The sequence below is a fragment of the Schistocerca americana genome, chromosome X (genome assembly GCF_021461395.2).
Source record: "Schistocerca americana isolate TAMUIC-IGC-003095 chromosome X, iqSchAmer2.1, whole genome shotgun sequence".
NCBI classification, from domain to species: domain Eukaryota; kingdom Metazoa; phylum Arthropoda; class Insecta; order Orthoptera; family Acrididae; genus Schistocerca; species Schistocerca americana.
This window is the reverse complement of record NC_060130.1, coordinates 539,412,242-539,429,077: the sequence shown is the minus strand read 5'-3', so window position 1 is coordinate 539,429,077 and position 16,836 is coordinate 539,412,242. Positions and strand designations below refer to the sequence as shown.

At 44.1% G+C, this 16,836-nt stretch overlaps 1 protein-coding gene across 3 annotated transcripts in view; it reads right to left on the bottom strand.

The window, feature by feature from the left end:
• Window positions 1-16,836, bottom strand: part of LOC124555563 (carbohydrate sulfotransferase 5-like) — a 641,036-nt gene that overhangs the window by 317,125 nt on the left and 307,075 nt on the right. The window contains exon 1 of one of the 3 annotated variants that reach the window (XM_047129521.1): window positions 8,394-8,557. The exons of 1 other annotated variant lie outside the window; for it this stretch is intronic. The gene's annotated coding sequence lies outside the window, so the exon portion shown is untranslated. Of the gene's footprint in view, window positions 1-8,393; window positions 8,558-16,836 lie in introns of those variants that run through there. One more of the 3 variants, XM_047129522.1, reaches the window with a different exon arrangement.

Genomic DNA, 16,836 nt, shown 5'->3' with positions numbered 1-16,836 from the left:
ATCCCTGTCTCTATACAGACTGCCAATAACGTCAGGCCTGTTTGCAGCTACATGGTGCAAAATATTTCCGTTGAGTGTCAGTTATTGAACTACCTGCTGAATACAGTTTTCGAAACTCATATTGACAGCAACTTCGAAGACTGTGTGTCCTAACCACCCGCAATAAATCCACAGACACCCCAGTTTATACTCGGCAGGTTAAAGTCGTCTCCCACTAATATTGCATGATGCGTGTACTTCCGCGCTACTGAGCATAGACCCTCTTTGAATGATACTACGACTATTACGGCCGAATCAGGTGGTGGGTGGAAACATCCGATGATTAACTTGAGTTCAACTAGGCCATTAACTGTGTCCGGATAACTCATATTCACACTTAGTTTCAACGTCGATTGACAAGGTATTTTAATCGACTGCAATGAACGCTCCATCTCCTATGGCACCTAATGTGTCTTTTCGATATACGTTCCATGCCTTGTTAAAAATTTCGGACCTTTCTGCTTACGGTTTCATCTACCTCTCGATCCAGAGAATAATTTGAGCACAACTTTCCTGGAGGACTGTAAATTCAGCAACTATGATACGAATGCTTCGGCAACTCACTGTTAAAATTTTTGCAGTCAAAGTATCTTCTGTTTGTACGCCACCTGATTTTGTTGTATGCATATCGACTGTCGATCTTTCATCAGAGGAGTTTATACTATTGCCATGCCTTAAAATAACCCATATATGACGAAAATTTATCATAATATAACATATCCTCTTCCTCCAGAAAAGTTCTTTACGCACGATACCCCGACTGTCAAAAAAACAAATCAGCACTGTTTTTATCGTTGATTTGCTCATTCGAGGCTTTTCCGGTAGAGGAGATGTCTCAGTGTCCCACTACTCACTTTGTCGCTTTGTCTCAGGATCAAACTAAAAAATACAGTATTCATCACCTGTGAGCACACGACTCAACCATTCGAGGTCATTGGCAATCCTCTCAGGTAGATCAACGCACGCGTTTGTTCCATTGTCCTCCTCAAGAAGATCAACGCACACGCTTCTTCAATTGTCTTTCTGCTAAGGTGTGACGTTTTTCAAAACCATTTTGCCACAACCTTTCGCATGTGCGAAAATTCGGTCGAAATTTGATGTACGGTGAAAGTGTTTAACAGGTCACCTATAATCCTAACTGTTAAACGTCGGTCTGATCTCACAAGAGCACGCATACGTTCGACGTTTTCGTCGATGTTTGAAGTTGACTGTCTCCTTGGGCAATGTTCATCTTTAAGTTGTTCTCGGTCTTCCAAAACCGATTTGTGCCAGAGAAAAACTTGTGGTTTTGATACGAAATATTCCACATAGGCCTGTTTCAACTTTTCAGGGGTCATATTCGCGCATTCCCTATCTACGTATGTATTAAACTGGGGACCTACAAAAGACGGAGGAACGTCGTCCCACCGTAGCCCTCAGTGGTTCACAACTCCACAACAGGCCACATCCCCCCACCCTCCCCCCGGGAGGGTGGGGTAGAATAATTATGGTGCACGCATACGTGGAAACGGTGTTTGCGCAGCAATCGCCGACACAGTGTAACTGAGGCGGAATAAGGGGAACCAGCCCGCATTCGCCGAAGTAGATGGAAAACCGCCTTAAAAACCATCCACAGGCTGGCCGGCACACCGGACCTCGACACTAATCCACCGGGCTGCTTCGTGCCGGGGACCGGCACGCCTTCCAGCTCGGGAAGCAGCGCGTTAGACCGCGCGGCTGTCTGGGCGAGCGGATTCCCTAAGTTAAACACAAAAATTGCTAGCATATCGTTGCTCTAAATTCTGTTGTTCCATTTTCGTAACATATAACAAGAACACAACTTCACTGATGAATTTCTCAAAAATCACGCGATGACTGTACGGAGCTGAAACTCGGAATGAGCATCTGGATGGTATGAACACACCGGTCTACACAAGTAGAACAACATAGTGTTGCCAGATCGCTTGCAGTGTTGTTAGCCTCATTACTATTCTCACACACCTCGTGGCTCCGTACTGTCGCCTAATGAACAAAATAAGAAATTTCGGATTATCAGACCAGCTGCTTGATTGAATTGCAGAGTTTCTGGCAAACAGAACCCAACATGTCATTCTCAACGTAGAGAAATCTTCAAACGTTACTGTATCATCGAGTGTACCCCAACAGAGAATTATTCAAATGGTTGAAATGGCTCTAAGTACTCTATGGGACTTAACATCTGAGGTCATCAGTCTCCTAGACTTAGAACTACTTAAACCTAACTAACCTAAGGACATCACACACATCCATGCACGAGGCAGGATTCGAACCTGCGACCGTAGTAGCAGCGCGGCTCCGGACTGAAGCGCCTAGAGCCGCTCGGCCACAGCGGTCGGCAAAAGAGTTACAGGACCATTACTTTTAATAGTACTTACTAAATACCAAGTTCCATGAGGCTCTTCGTGTTGTTGTACACTGAGAAGTCGCAATGGTAGGAAAGTGTACCGAAATACAAGAAGACCCACAGTGCATCGAAGCTTGGTGCAGAGACTGGCAGTGGACCCTCGACGTAAATAAATGTAACGTATTTCGCATAAATAAACAGAAAGACCCATTACTGTAGATATTACGATTCCAGAAAAATCACTGGAAGCAGTCACATCCATAAAATGTCTAGGAGTATGCGTACGGAGCGATTTAAAGAGGAACGACCACATCAAACTAACCGCAGACAAGGAAGATGGCACACCGAGAGTCATTGTGATAATGTGTAGTCTGCCCACAAAAGAGGTAGCTAACAAAACCCTCTTTACACCAATTTTTGAATACTGCTCGTCAGTCTGGGATCCGTACCAAGTAGGATTGATAAAGGGTACAAAGAAGATTCACAGAAGAGCAGCGAGTTTCGTTACAGATTTATTTAGAAAGCACGGTAGCGCCACGGAGATGCTCTCAGCGAACTTCAGTGGTAGACGCTCCGAGAAAGGAGTTCTGCATAGTGGAGTACGTTACCGGTATAAGGCTGAGAGGGTACGTTCCTAAAAGAGTTAATCAGTATATTGCTGTCACCTAGGTGTATCTCTCAAGAAGATTAAATAAGAAGGTTAAATTACAGAAAAAATGGTTCAAATGGCTCTGAGCACTATGCGACTTAACTTCTGAGGTCATCAGTCGCCTAGAACTTAGAACTAATTAAACCTAACTAACCTAAGGACATCACACACATACATGCCCGAGGCAGGATTCGAACCTGCGACAGTAGCGGTCACGCGGTTCCAGACTGAAGCGCCTTTAACCGCACGGCCACACCGGCCGGCTAAATTACAGAGATGAGAGCTCACACGAAGGCTTACCAGCAACCGTTCTTCCCGTGAACCATTCACTACTAGAATACTGATACAGTGAAGTGACAGTGATACAAAAAGTAACTTCCACCACATACCGTAAGGTGACTTGCGGACTACAGATGGAGATGTGAATGTAGGGGGTAATCTGTTTCCTATCTTTGTTGGCAAAAACTCACGCATTATACATCACCAATAAAGTGCCTCGGCCTAAGCAATTTCGAGGTAGTGAGAACATCACTCGGACATACACTCCTGGAAATTGAAATAAGAACACCGTGAATTCATTGTCCCAGGAAGGGGAAACTTTATTGACACATTCCTGGGGTCAGATACATCACATGATCACACTGACAGAACCACAGGCACATAGACACAGGCAACAGAGCACGCACAATGTCGGCACTAGTACAGTGTATATCCACCTTTCGCAGCAATGCAGGCTGCTATTCTCCCATGGAGACGATCGTAGAGATGCTGGATGTAGTCCTGTGGAACGGCTTGCCATGCCATTTCCACCTGGCGCCTCAGTTGGACCAGCGTTCGTGCTGGACGTGCAGACCGCGTGAGATGACGCTTCATCCAGTCCCAAACATGCTCAATGGGGGACAGATCCGGAGATCTTGCTGGCCAGGGTAGTTGACTTACACCTTCTAGAGCACGTTGGGTGGCACGGGATACATGCGGACGTGCATTGTCCTGTTGGAACAGCAAGTTCCCTTGCCGGTCTAGGAATGGTAGAACGATGGGTTCGATGACGGTTTGGATGTACCGTGCACTATTCAGTGTCCCCTCGACGATCACCAGTGGTGTACGGCCAGTGTAGGAGATCGCTCCCCACACCATGATGCCGAGTGTTGGCCCTGTGTGCCTCGGTCGTATGCAGTCCTGATTGTGGCGCTCACCTGCACGGCGCCAAACACGCATACGACCATCATTGGCACCAAGGCAGAAGCGACTCTCATCGCTGAAGACGACACGTCTCCATTCGTCCCTCCATTCACGCCTGTCGCGACACCACTGGAGGCGGGCTGCACGATGTTGGGGCGTGAGCGGAAGACGGCCTACGGTGTGCGGGACCGTAGCCCAGCTTCATGGAGACGGTTGTGAATGGTCCTCGCCGATACCCCAGGAGCAACAGTGTCCCTAATTTGCTGGGAAGTGGCGGTGCGTAGGATCCTACGGTCTTGGCGTGCATCCGTGCGTCGCTGCGGTCCGGTCCCAGGTCGACGGGCACGTGCACCTTCCGCCGACCACTGGCGACAACATCGATGTACTGTGGAGACCTCACGCCCCACGTGTTGAGCAATTCGGCGGTACGTCCACCCGGCCTCCCGCATGCCCATTATACGCCCTCGCTCAAAGTCCGTCAACTGCACATACGGTTCACGTCCACGCTGTCGCGGCATGCTACCAGTGTTAAAGACTGCGATGGAGGTCCGTATGCCACGGCAAACTGGCTGACACTGACGGCGGCGGTGCACAAATGCTGCGCAGCTAGCGCCATTCGACGGCCAACACCGCGGTTCCTGGTGTGTCCGCTGTGCCGTGCGTGTGATCATTGCTTGTACAGCCCTCTCGCAGTGTCCGGAGCAAGTATGGTGGGTCTGACACACCGGTGTCAATGTGTTCTTTTTTCCATTTCCAGGAGTGTAGTTCATGAAAGTCATTCACCTTAACGTTGATCTACAGTTCCAACACACAACATGCCGCTTTTGCACAGCACCAGCAATTTCACTGCACTACACGGATAAGGAGTGCTAAATAGGGTTCCACAAGTTGTGAATACACTAACATCAATTCTGAAAGTGCTTCACTAAACTTACCCAGTTACACTTAACACAGTTCTGCATATACTGATTTACTAGCGGCAAGGGAATATTATTTGCTGACCATTACTGAAGTTGTAGGTCCCAATAACTATATCGAGTTCTATTTGTGAATACCGCAATCGTACTATCGTTGATTCAGTCTTACGCGGTTGAGCACACATTTCTGTCTGTCTAAACATATTAAGAAAATATGTGAGAGTTCGTGCTGTCGTTGGTCTGACAGTATCGTAAGAGTGCGTTAATATTTCTCCCGTATTCAATCACTTCCTATTCACTAGATTTTATTACAGCGAATTACTCTAAAATAATTCACACGTTTGCCGGCCGGTGTGGCCGTGCGGTTCTAGGCGCTTCAGTTTGGAACCGCGTTACCGCTACGGTCGCAGGTTCGAATCCTGCCTCGGGCATGGATGTGTGTGGTGTCATTAGGTTAGTTAGGTTTAAGTAGTTCTAAGTTCTAGGGGACTAATGACCTCACATGTTAAGTCCCATAGTGCTCAGAGCCATTTGAACCAATTCACACGTTTCCGACTATTAACATTACATTAAAAACACGCTTTTCACTTAATAGCGGCGCCTGTGTTTGTACACCGCGGTCGTTCGCCCCCACGACAGACGCACAGACTCACTCAGACCAAGACTGCTAGCGCACAGTCGGCGATAAAGCCAAAACGTGGTTACCCTTCTACTTTATGTACCTTGCGTGGTGACAGTGTCGTGCAGCACGAAACAGTGTGGGCGCGTAATTTCAAATGTTCAAAGATAAGACTATGTCGGAACGGTGGTACGCTTACACCCTCTGCAAGGCTACAGTAACTTAATCATATGACGATTATTATGAGGATATGAATGCAACATATCCTGTGCTATTAAGTTTATCGTTGACGCAAACAATGCACTTCAGGAAGTACAGCAAACAAAGAGACTAATCGCGCCACTTCTGTGTGAGCCACAGCCTGGTTAGGACATAAATGTAGCTTATCTCTACTCGAAATAATTTCAGAATGCAATCGTGGCACACAGTAATAGTCCTGATGCATATTTATATATGTGGCGAGCAAAGTGAAGTTGCACTCTTCATTAATAAGTAGTGCGTCAGTTAATTTGTACTTCATCAACATGATCTACTCATTGTCCGATCCCAAAGTAGATTACCAAACAGTATAAAGAGGAAACCAACTACCGTCACCGCAGAAGGTGTAAGAGCAGGTGGTACGCTTACAAATGGCGACAGTTGCTCCAGATTGTTGATTCAACGCTGTCTTCGGATGAGTCCGGGAAATTAACATAGCAATACGCTGCGTGAAACAGCGGCACTTCGTGTAGAACTAAATGCAACATTGTTTAGGAATGATAACAAAAGAAGCTGTGAACTCTGTTAACAAGCTGTAATTCATCGATGACATTTCTAAATTACGTATAAATGTTAATTCTATTTTGTTTTGTTATGGTTTTATGGCGCAAAACTGCTACGGTCATTAGCGCCCGGTCTGTGACTTAGGAAAAGGTAAAAGAAACGAAACTGGAAACCAGCAGCAATGGGAACGAAACTTAAAAAATTGTAGAAACTAAAAACAGAAGGAAAGCTTAAAAAACCACTATAAACGGGGGTTGGTTGTCCCAAAAAAGAGCTTCAAATGACTGACGTCATCTCACTGGCACTAATAAACTCGAGAACGCGATCGGCTGAGCGCGTGTCATCTGGTAAAATGGAAGATATATCAGGCGACAGCTGTAGACGGGCGCTTAACGGAGTAAAATAGGGGCACTCAAGTAAAAGGTGTCTTACCGTCCACAGCTGAGAGCAGCGGGGACAGAGTGGGAGTGGATCGCCACTTAAAAGATGTCGATGGCTAAAAAGACAGTGCCCTATCCGGAGTCTAGTTAAAATTACCTCCTCCCGACGACGCGTTCGGGAGGAAGAGGTCCAAGAACAGGGAAGAGCTTTCACGTCCCGCAATTTATTATTGGGCAATGTCGACCAATGTGCGTGCCATAAAAGAGAAACACGACGACATAAAACACCCCGTAGATCGGCGAAGGGAATCATGCGAATAGCTGGCTGAAGAAGAGAGACTGCAGCCTTGGCCGCTATATCAGCCGCCTCATTTCCACAGATACCAACGTGTCCTGGGATCCAGAGGAACGCCACAGAGACGCCCCCCAAGTGAATTCTAATGAATGGTAACTACGGTGCACATTATTATAATAGCCGATGCAACGAAAAACTGAAGGAAATTGTTTACCAAGGAGGACAGCTGAATATTTCAGCTAATCCAGAACAGACGTTTAAATTAGCTGGTTCCACAAATTTTGAAACAGGAGCCAGTAGCATTTGTGAGCTAGGTTCAATGACAGCAGTTAGTCAGAAAATGAAAACGAACATTGCTACTGCCCGCACAAACCAAACTAACACTCGGCGCGGTGGGTGATGGGAGCGATAGGAAATGAGAAATAACATCAGCCGCCTCGCCGAGTGTCAACATGGTTTGCGCGTACAGTACCAACCAGTTAAATGTTCGAAATACTGCCTGAAATTAAAAACTACTGTCAGGAAATGAGTCAAGACATTAAATGGAGACATCAAGGAATTGCAAAAAAAAATGCAAGACTGTTACAGTAAACTGTGGATTGGAACTGGTAGTGTCTGATTGTAAATCACCAACAAATTTAATCGAAAGCACGATGATGCACGTTAGTAGCACCAATGCACTCTGGTGGCCGTTCTACCTGTCACAGTGAACTGAAACTCTAGTCACTTACATACCAGTCGATGGTGTGCACATGTACGAAGTTACATTGACAGCCGGCCATGTCTTCTGTGAGCTTCACTTTTTCTGTCAGGAAGTGTAGTTATATGATGAAATATCTATGAACGAGAATCTCACTCTTCAAAATTAGTCTCTAGCAGTTCTACGTCCTCCAGCTACTCCTGTACCCAACCAGGCAGGCAGAAACGCATACAGTGCGTTTGTACTGAAATTAATGTTATAGTAGAGATCATAAACATCCCAAACTGCTCTGTCACGAGTTTAATATACACGATAAAGTTCAAGATAGTACAAACTGATACGTACAGTGCACTTCACATGCGAATGTGTTTGATGTAGTTAGTATTCAAGAGCCAGCAGATAGAAATATTATGCTACAATGAACACAAACTATAATTTAAAAAGTGTTGCCATAAAGAGTTACGTAAAAGATCATAACGTTTTCTTACTATGACCGCTTCTAACATACAGCACTCGGAAGGCTACACTGGCACGACGTGTTGGCAGGCAAGCGCTGGTAGCCTTTCGGAATTGTCCTCGTATGCTAACGTGTCTTTACACTCCCTCCCGCACTACAGGCAGAAGCAAGTTAAGCAAAGCCTCTGAACGTTGCTCCTCTCGTGTCTGCTTATCAACTGCCAAGGGCGTCGGCACACGCATGCTTATTCTGTGGACCTCACGTGTCGCTCTTCCCCCACACTGCACGAGGTCTGGCTGTATAATAGCAGAGTGTACCTCAGTTCTGCGATTCCTTTCAGGATTCAAAACAATGTTAGGGAGGTGTGGTAACAATACAATACTCTAAAGAACTTAAGCAACAAGATATCGCCTGACGCTGCTTATGGACCCAGTAAATATGCTAGTGCAGTACAAAGCCTTATCTCATGTATGCCAAACAGCGGATTGTGTATGAAACTGACAACTTCTCCAAACGATTTACAACAGTGGAGGTCACTGCAGGTCCGATGTCAACAACCCACAACTTGTTTTCTATGATTATTGGACGAAAACGCAGGTCTGCAGGGTACTGAAATGGCTATCCAGGCAACGCTTCGAGTTTGGCACATAGCTGTATTTTGACCATTTCAATGTATACGGTAGTCACCTTTTAAGTTTTTACAGAAGATATCTTTGTAGCGCTGCTGAGGTTTAACGACACAGCAATACCAAAATTAAAATTTGTAGTTTTCTTAAACAAAAAATGGCAGTTCATAAATTGGCCGAATAGTTTGTTTATAGTGAGCGTGTTGTAAAAAACTGTAAATTTCACTTGAAAGTTGCCGTTGATGACTTTTTTTACGATTTTCGCAAAGGCCAAATTCAATAAAAATGCAGCGAATCGCTTTGTTCAACTTTTGATAGCCAATCACCTTCAGAAAAATCTGTTTAGTACTGGACAGCAGAACTTCGTGGTGGCTGTGCATCCGTCAGCGATAAATTTCGTGAAGGTCGACTCTTCAGGGCCACATAGTGTATGAGAGGGAGAATCGCGCGTGCATCAACGCGCTCTTGGTTTAAGGGCTCTCCTATTCGACTGTCATGATTTATTTAAAACCCACGTCTGCACTTCGTGCCACCACCGTAAAGCTTATATTTTTCTAGTTGATGTTTATTTCTTCAGAAAGAAAAAGCGTGGGTCTTTGACACAGGATTCTTGGGCTGTGATTGGGCCGGCACCTGTTTTCGTAAAATCTCCGTAAAGATTATATTTTTCTTGTTGATGTTTATTTCTTCAGAAAGAAAAAGCGTGGGTCTCTGACACTGGATTCGTGGGCTGAGATTAGGCCGGCACCTGTTTTTGTAAAATTTGTAATTTGTACTTGTGCTCTGAAATGTTCTGATTTGGATCTTCCTTACTTGTAATATTTCTTGACCTTTCGTAGTTCCTGGTGTGGTCACGTGGGTCTTATTTCAACTTGTAAGTTTTATATGCGTGGACATTGAGTATTTTCCAGATTGTAAAGCTTTAAATAAGCTTCTACTATCTTCAAACTATACAGTATAAAAATAATGAAATTGTAAGGTAGTTCCCCATAACGTCCACGTTGGCTACGAAAAGGGCGGTAAAGCAAGGGCATGCTTCAGGGCAATAAAGTATTGATAATAACAGCACCACATGAAACGCCCAAAATAGCTGCAAGGGTTCGCGTTACTTTCAGATCGATGCCAATTTCGCTGGCAAGTAAACGCTAGGTTGCCTCATAGGATTTTCCAGCCTGGTCGCCGGCCGGTGTGGCCGTGCGGTTCTAGGCGCTACAGTCTGGAACCGCGTAACCGCTACGGTCGCAGGTTCGAATCCTGCCTCGGGCATGGATGTGTGTGATGTCGTTAGGTTAGTTAGGTTTAAGTAGTTCTAAGTTCTAGGGGACTGATGACCACAGATGTTAAGTCCCATAGTGCTCAGAGCCATTTGAACCATTTGAACCAGCCCGGTCTGATACAATGCGGGGGGGGGGGGGGGGGGAGGAGAGGGAGGAGAGGGAGGAATGTTGAATTATGAAACCATATCCTAGCTGCGAGTCAAATGTGGCTGTGCCGCTCAAGTCTCCATGCATTCCGTGGACTGGAGGAACTAGTCGTGACCAGGGGATGTTGTCGAAACAGGTGTAAAATGTTCAAATGTGTGTGAAATCTTATGGGACTTAACTGCTAAGGTCATCAGTCCTAAGCTTACACACTACTTAAGCTAAATTATCCTAAGGACAAACACACACACCCGTGCCCGAGGAAGGACTCGATCCTCCGCCGGGACCAGCCGCACAGTTCATGACTGCAGGGCCGAGACCGCTCGGCTAATCCCGCGCGGCAAACAGGTGTAGCGAAGGCACGTGCACAGTGTCTTCGGTCTGATAACAAGGGTTGTTACTCGTCAAGATCATGTTCCACGGTACCACCTTCAAGTTACATGTGTATTCTAAAATGCTGTAATAAATGCATCAATCAGTCCGGAAGTAAAATAAATAAATAAAGCCTTCGAAAATGATAAATGACAGATACTTCCACAGTATCAAGTCTGATACCAGCAATGAAGAGCTGCCAAGAGGTTTGCGACATGCTTCACAATTTCAGTTTCCTCGAAGTATGTTCCAAATGTTCATCTACTATATTTATGACCTTTCAGACAGCATTAATACTAATTTCAGACTTTTCGTGTATATTGTTATCTGTAATTAAGTGTTCACTGAGTAAGCTGGACGGATATTCATTCAGGTCCTGATAATATTTCACAGTGATACATAGATTGACAACTTGCTTTTAAATGTTCATACATGTAACACTGTACACTTCATTAAACGATAAAACGTCGTATCCTGTGGGTACAATGCTCAAGAGTCACAAATGGAGTTAGTCCATTCATACAAATACGTAGGTATAATAATAGTCGTATGTAAGAACATGAAATGGAACAGTCGCATTAGCACAGTCGTAGATACAATTCTAGTGGAATGAGGACAGCCTACAAAGGAGATTACTCACACGACACTAGTGATAATGAACCACGTTGTATAAAATTTTTCAAATTTTGGACCGGTACTGAATAGGACTAAAAGGGGATGCTCAGAGTGCACAGAGAAGGGCAGCTCAATGCCCACATGTTTGTTTGACCCATCGGAGCTCATTATGGAGATGCTGAAAAAACTAAAGTAGCAGACACTTGAAGAAAAACGCAAAATATGCCGAGTAAGCTTACTGACAGTGCTTCAGGAACACGATGAATCTAGGAATATACGGCAACCCCCTGCATATCACTCCAGTAGGGATCGCGCTCACAGGCGTTTAAACAGTCATCCTTTCCGCGCTCCAGACGTGAATGGAGCGGGAAGAAACGCTGAGACGTGGTACAAGGAGAAATATCCCCTGCCATGCACTTCACGGTGGTTTGCAGAATACGGATGCAGATGTAGAAAATCAATTGTAATTCCAAAAAACATGGATTATTTACGCAACACGATTGAAGAGTATCGTCTTGAGACATAGGCATCCTTAGCCATATTAAAGACTGCAGTATTGTATATTCCATTTGTCCCTGTCGGCAGCTCGTGCTCTAGTGGCTAACGTTGACGCCTCTGCGGCCCGGGTTCCGTTCTCGGCCGGGTCGGGGATTTTCTCTGCCCGGAGACTTGGTGTTTGTGTTGTCCTCACCATTTCATCATCATTCGGGAAAGGGCGAGACTGGACAGTGTACAGACTGGGAATTTGTAAGGGGCGCTGATAACCACGCTGTTGAGCGCCGCGCAAAACCAAATGTCATCATCACCTATTTGTTCATGGTGGATTCCTGACATTTTAACCGAATCTCAAATACAGGTTCGTGTCAATCGGTGTAAGGAATGGTTCAAAAAATCCGTACACAATTTCGTAAGAAGAGATGAAACATGGGTATATTCATAAGAGCCAGAAACTTAAGTGTTTCGACAAAAATATAAAAACACAGCGAGAAATGCATGTTTCAACATAAATGCATGTGCTAGCCAAACCTTCTGGTTGTGCTGTTGTATTTGACCACGGAAGGAACCCGTTAAATGTCCGCAATACGCTGTAAGTGACATTCGTGGTCATAACAATGTTATTTGTAGTTGTGAGTGCATTTCGACGGAGCTAAATGAATTCATAACACAGCAAATTGTTGGTGCACTTGTGGTGGGTGCTTTCCAAACGAAAGCAGCCAAAATATTTGATATTTAAAGGGCATCGGTTCGGAGATTTATATCGCATAACAGGGAAAGTGGAGAAACATCGCCCACTAAGTCACAGCACGGACGGAAGTGTGTGTTAAGCGACCGGTCACTGAAGAGAATTGTGATGAAAAGCAACAGGACGACAGCTGCAAAAGCCACCGTAGACCCGAATGTCAAACTCGCGAACCCTGTCAGCACCAAAACAACACGAAGGGAGTTCCAGAGTCAGGGAACTGGAGGGCAAGCTGGAATTCCAGAACCATTCATCAGTGATGCAAGTGCCCGTAACAGGAAAATGTCGTGCCCAAGTCATCAAACCTGGACTTTGGAACAATGGAATAATGTCATTTGATCGGATGAGTCTTCTTGCACACCGTTTCCAACTTCTGGGCGAGTTTATGCCACAAGAGTGAAACATGGCGGGGGTTCAGTGATGACTTGAGCAGCCATTTCGTGGTATTCCATGTGCCCCATGTTTAATATGCATGGTCACATTGCTGCGAAGGATTATGTGACCATTTTGGCTGATCAGGTCAATTCAATGGTACAATCTTTATCTTCCAATTGTTGTTCTGTGTTCCAAGAGAACAGGGCCCCTGTTCACACAGCTCATATCGTCGAGGTCTGTTTTTCAGAGCACGAGAATGAACTATAGCATCTTCCCTGGCCACCACAGACACCAGATCTCAATATTACTGAGTCTCTGTGGTGCGTGATCACTATCCACATCCATCATCATTATCGGGTCTTGCCGCAGTTTCGCAGGAAGAATGATGTAAGAATTATTTGAAAATTACACAACACTTGTATCCATTCTGAGATCACTAGAAGCTCTTTTGAACGTCAACGGGTTTTCTACATCGTAGTAGGCATGGCAATTGTTGGTTTGTGGTGTTTCCACAATCTTGTCCCCCCTCTGTAATTACCAATTAACTGTTTCATTGTCCCAAGAGGCAATGAAACAAGTGGTTCGCTCGCAAAGCACAAAATGGTACATTGTTTCTTTGGTTACACTGCATACGTGGTATGCATTACTTTACAAGATCGAACAATAGTTAATATTGAATGGTATACTATTTGTTTGGTACAAGTCATCGGTGGGATTAGGGAATATCCGAAAACATTGTATCATTCTTCAGCATGGCAATGCCAGCTCTCACACAGCACGCCGAGCAGCTGATTGTCTAACCAAGAAAAGCGTAGAGTTAAAGTCTCTGTGCCTATTTTCACCTGTTTTATTGCATAACGACTTAGTTTTGTTCCATTATGTGAAACAAAATATGCGTCGGTAGATAATTTATCACAGCTAAAAGCTGTAGACCTTTCCTAAATCATGTTTTGTGGTACCAACATATGATTGGAATTTTTTTTCCACAACAGGTTCGCACGCACTGCAAACAATAAGACGATTTGTATCAAAGAATCTTTCCTTCATTGTTTTCGTAAAAAAATCTTAAAAGTCAGCCTATGTTTATGACAGAAATCGGCTGTTGTATGTGCATAGACGAGTTTTAAAAATTTTATTTGCAAGCGACAGCACTTGTTTCAGACGTTCAGTTAACACCAGAAAAGAAATTATGTTTTGCAAGTAAGAAAGACGACCTTTTTTCATGTGAAGCAAAAGGCTTTAATGGTCTTGTGAACAGACGAATCCAGTTAAATAACAGTAATCAACTCAGTAAAACCGCCAAGAAAGGCTACTCATTCGGCATCTGATAGTGTACTGCTATCGTTGAAGTGATTTCGCCCAGACGCCGGAATTTGTCAGTTTTTTTTATGGTAGCCTTCTCTTATCAGTGATGTGGAGATATGTGAGGAACGGCATTCCACGTTAAAATATGTGTGCCCTTTCGGAACACCCCTCATGAGGGACTCCCAGTCAATCATTTCATACGAATTTACTTTTACCCGAAACATACTGGGAGCAGCCGATTTACAGTCGCCATCCCGCTTTACATTTCCTCCATATTCAGCGAACCACGCCCACAGTTCCTGCAGACAAACCCACGGAATTCCTTTTTTCATTATACAGTAAGAGGTGGTTAATATAGGTAGGTGTCTTTAAGTTTCTCACCGACAGTCCAACACTGAAATTTGCCAAGGGAAATTTGTATGTTGTCGAACTGAGTAGGTTAACCTAGTGGTCTGTACAGATCAGTTTGGTGGCGTTGGAAAAAGACCAAGAATTGAGAATAATAATTTTTTATATCTCAGAGTGACCTAAGTTAAATGATAACTGTATCAATTATAGTTATTACCATTTACGTATTTTTGAATTTTTTGCCCTTTCCTTTGGCTCTATAAACAGCTCCTCGATCCATTAGTTTTGTTCTCGTTGTTGTTCTTACCTTCACGAAACTTCATCATCCTTTCACTAGGGGTCTATCGTCTTTCTACTGTCAACATGTTTCTGAGTTCCATATTCCTTTGTGTCTTGTGTAGACGTGAACTTCTCAGTCGATCTTCTGCGCTGCGTGCATGTGGTCTGTTTAGCTGCCAGAGGGTGAATAATGACTTTCGTGAGATCCTGTTGGGTGTGAGGTACCCATCGTACCGTGGTTTGTCAGGTCCTGGTAGCGGTGCGGAAGATGTTCTTCATCAGTCTTGAGGTTTCGTTTCGTGCTAAACCTCTATAAGATTTCAGACATCTTTTTCATGGAATGGAATTGTATTTTTCATTCAGGCAATACAGTTCTCCAGAGATTTTACGTATTCAAATACCGCCATGGATTTTGCGTCAATATTTTCCTCAATATCTGTCGTTCCATTTTCCCCATGGTGGTTATGACCTTTTCTTAACTGTATAGGGTGCTTCTGGGAAATCTGTTATTACTGATAGTAATACCATTATTATTATTGATATTAATATTACAATGATAATACGGTAGCAACGGTACCTACAGTTACGATTTTCTATTTCCACTGAGATTTATTTGAAATTGGTATGTCTGTCATCGCTAAGCACATAATCACAGAGCAGCCTTCAGTTGGTTTAGAAAGGAAGGGGAAAGAAATCGGCAGTGCCTGTTGAAGTAATTATTCTAATATACTACGGAAGTGATTCCGAGAACCATGGGAAATCTAAATTACCATGGCAGGACAGGAATTTGAACTAGTTTCCCTCTTACAACATTTAAGTGCCTTAATTACAGTCCATTTCACGCAATATGATTGTATTCGCTACAGCTGGGACCTTCTCAGTCTGTATAAGAATTAGTAACGGACTCAGTCGTTCATTTGTTAAGAAATCAGCCCTGCAATCCGAGTGTTTAATGCAAACCATGCAAAACCTAAATCCAAATATTTGAAATTGTGGTTTACACGTATAAGAGTTCGTTCTCTTAATTACACGCCATTTCATTCGTCATCAGTAGCTACTTTTTTTGCTATGATGGACTGCGTTTGGGAATTAGTGGATTATAGAAGTGCGTTACAAAACAGGCTAGTCAGTCAGCAGCCACATATTTGCTGTACGTTTTGGGCTCCCTTCAAAGAAAATGTTACCTAGGGTTAAGATGTTTTCTGTATTATGTTGATAAATGAACGATGTTGTGCAGTTTTAGGATAACTTGTAGCAATTAGAGCTAAAGGTTTTCTAAACATATATCTTCACTTACAAGGTATAGTTATTGGAAGAAAGGAAGGAACACAACGGTTTAACGTCCCGTCGACGACGCGGTCATTATAGCCGGACTGGGGAAGGATGGGGTATTAAATCGGTGGTGCAAAAGTTCAGTTTCAGAAAGAGTCTGATATTTTCACAGGTGTTCGAAAGACGCAGCGCAAGTGCTCACGAGTTCGACACATATTCACGAAGACTGGGACCCAAATTTCTATTCCACCAAATCACCATTCCGGTACTGGTCTTAAGCTATTTAGGGACATCACAGAAACATAAATGTAGATCTTCGGACGGGAAATTGAACCATCGTCTTTCGAAATACGACCCTAGAGTCTCACCACAGCGCCACCTTGATCGGTTACAATGCTTGGAGGAGAAGCACCTTCCCAGTTTAGCCAACAATATGCAAAGCAGGCAGAAGTTATTTAGTTTAAGAACATTCCACATGTACATGAAATATCAAGGGAATGCAATTGAGCACGTAAATCCGGACAGAGAACGGAAGATGATAATCACTATCATCTGTAATTCGTTTTCTCGCTTTTATCAGTACGCCACATCACTCGATAAACATTTATTATCTACGTTATT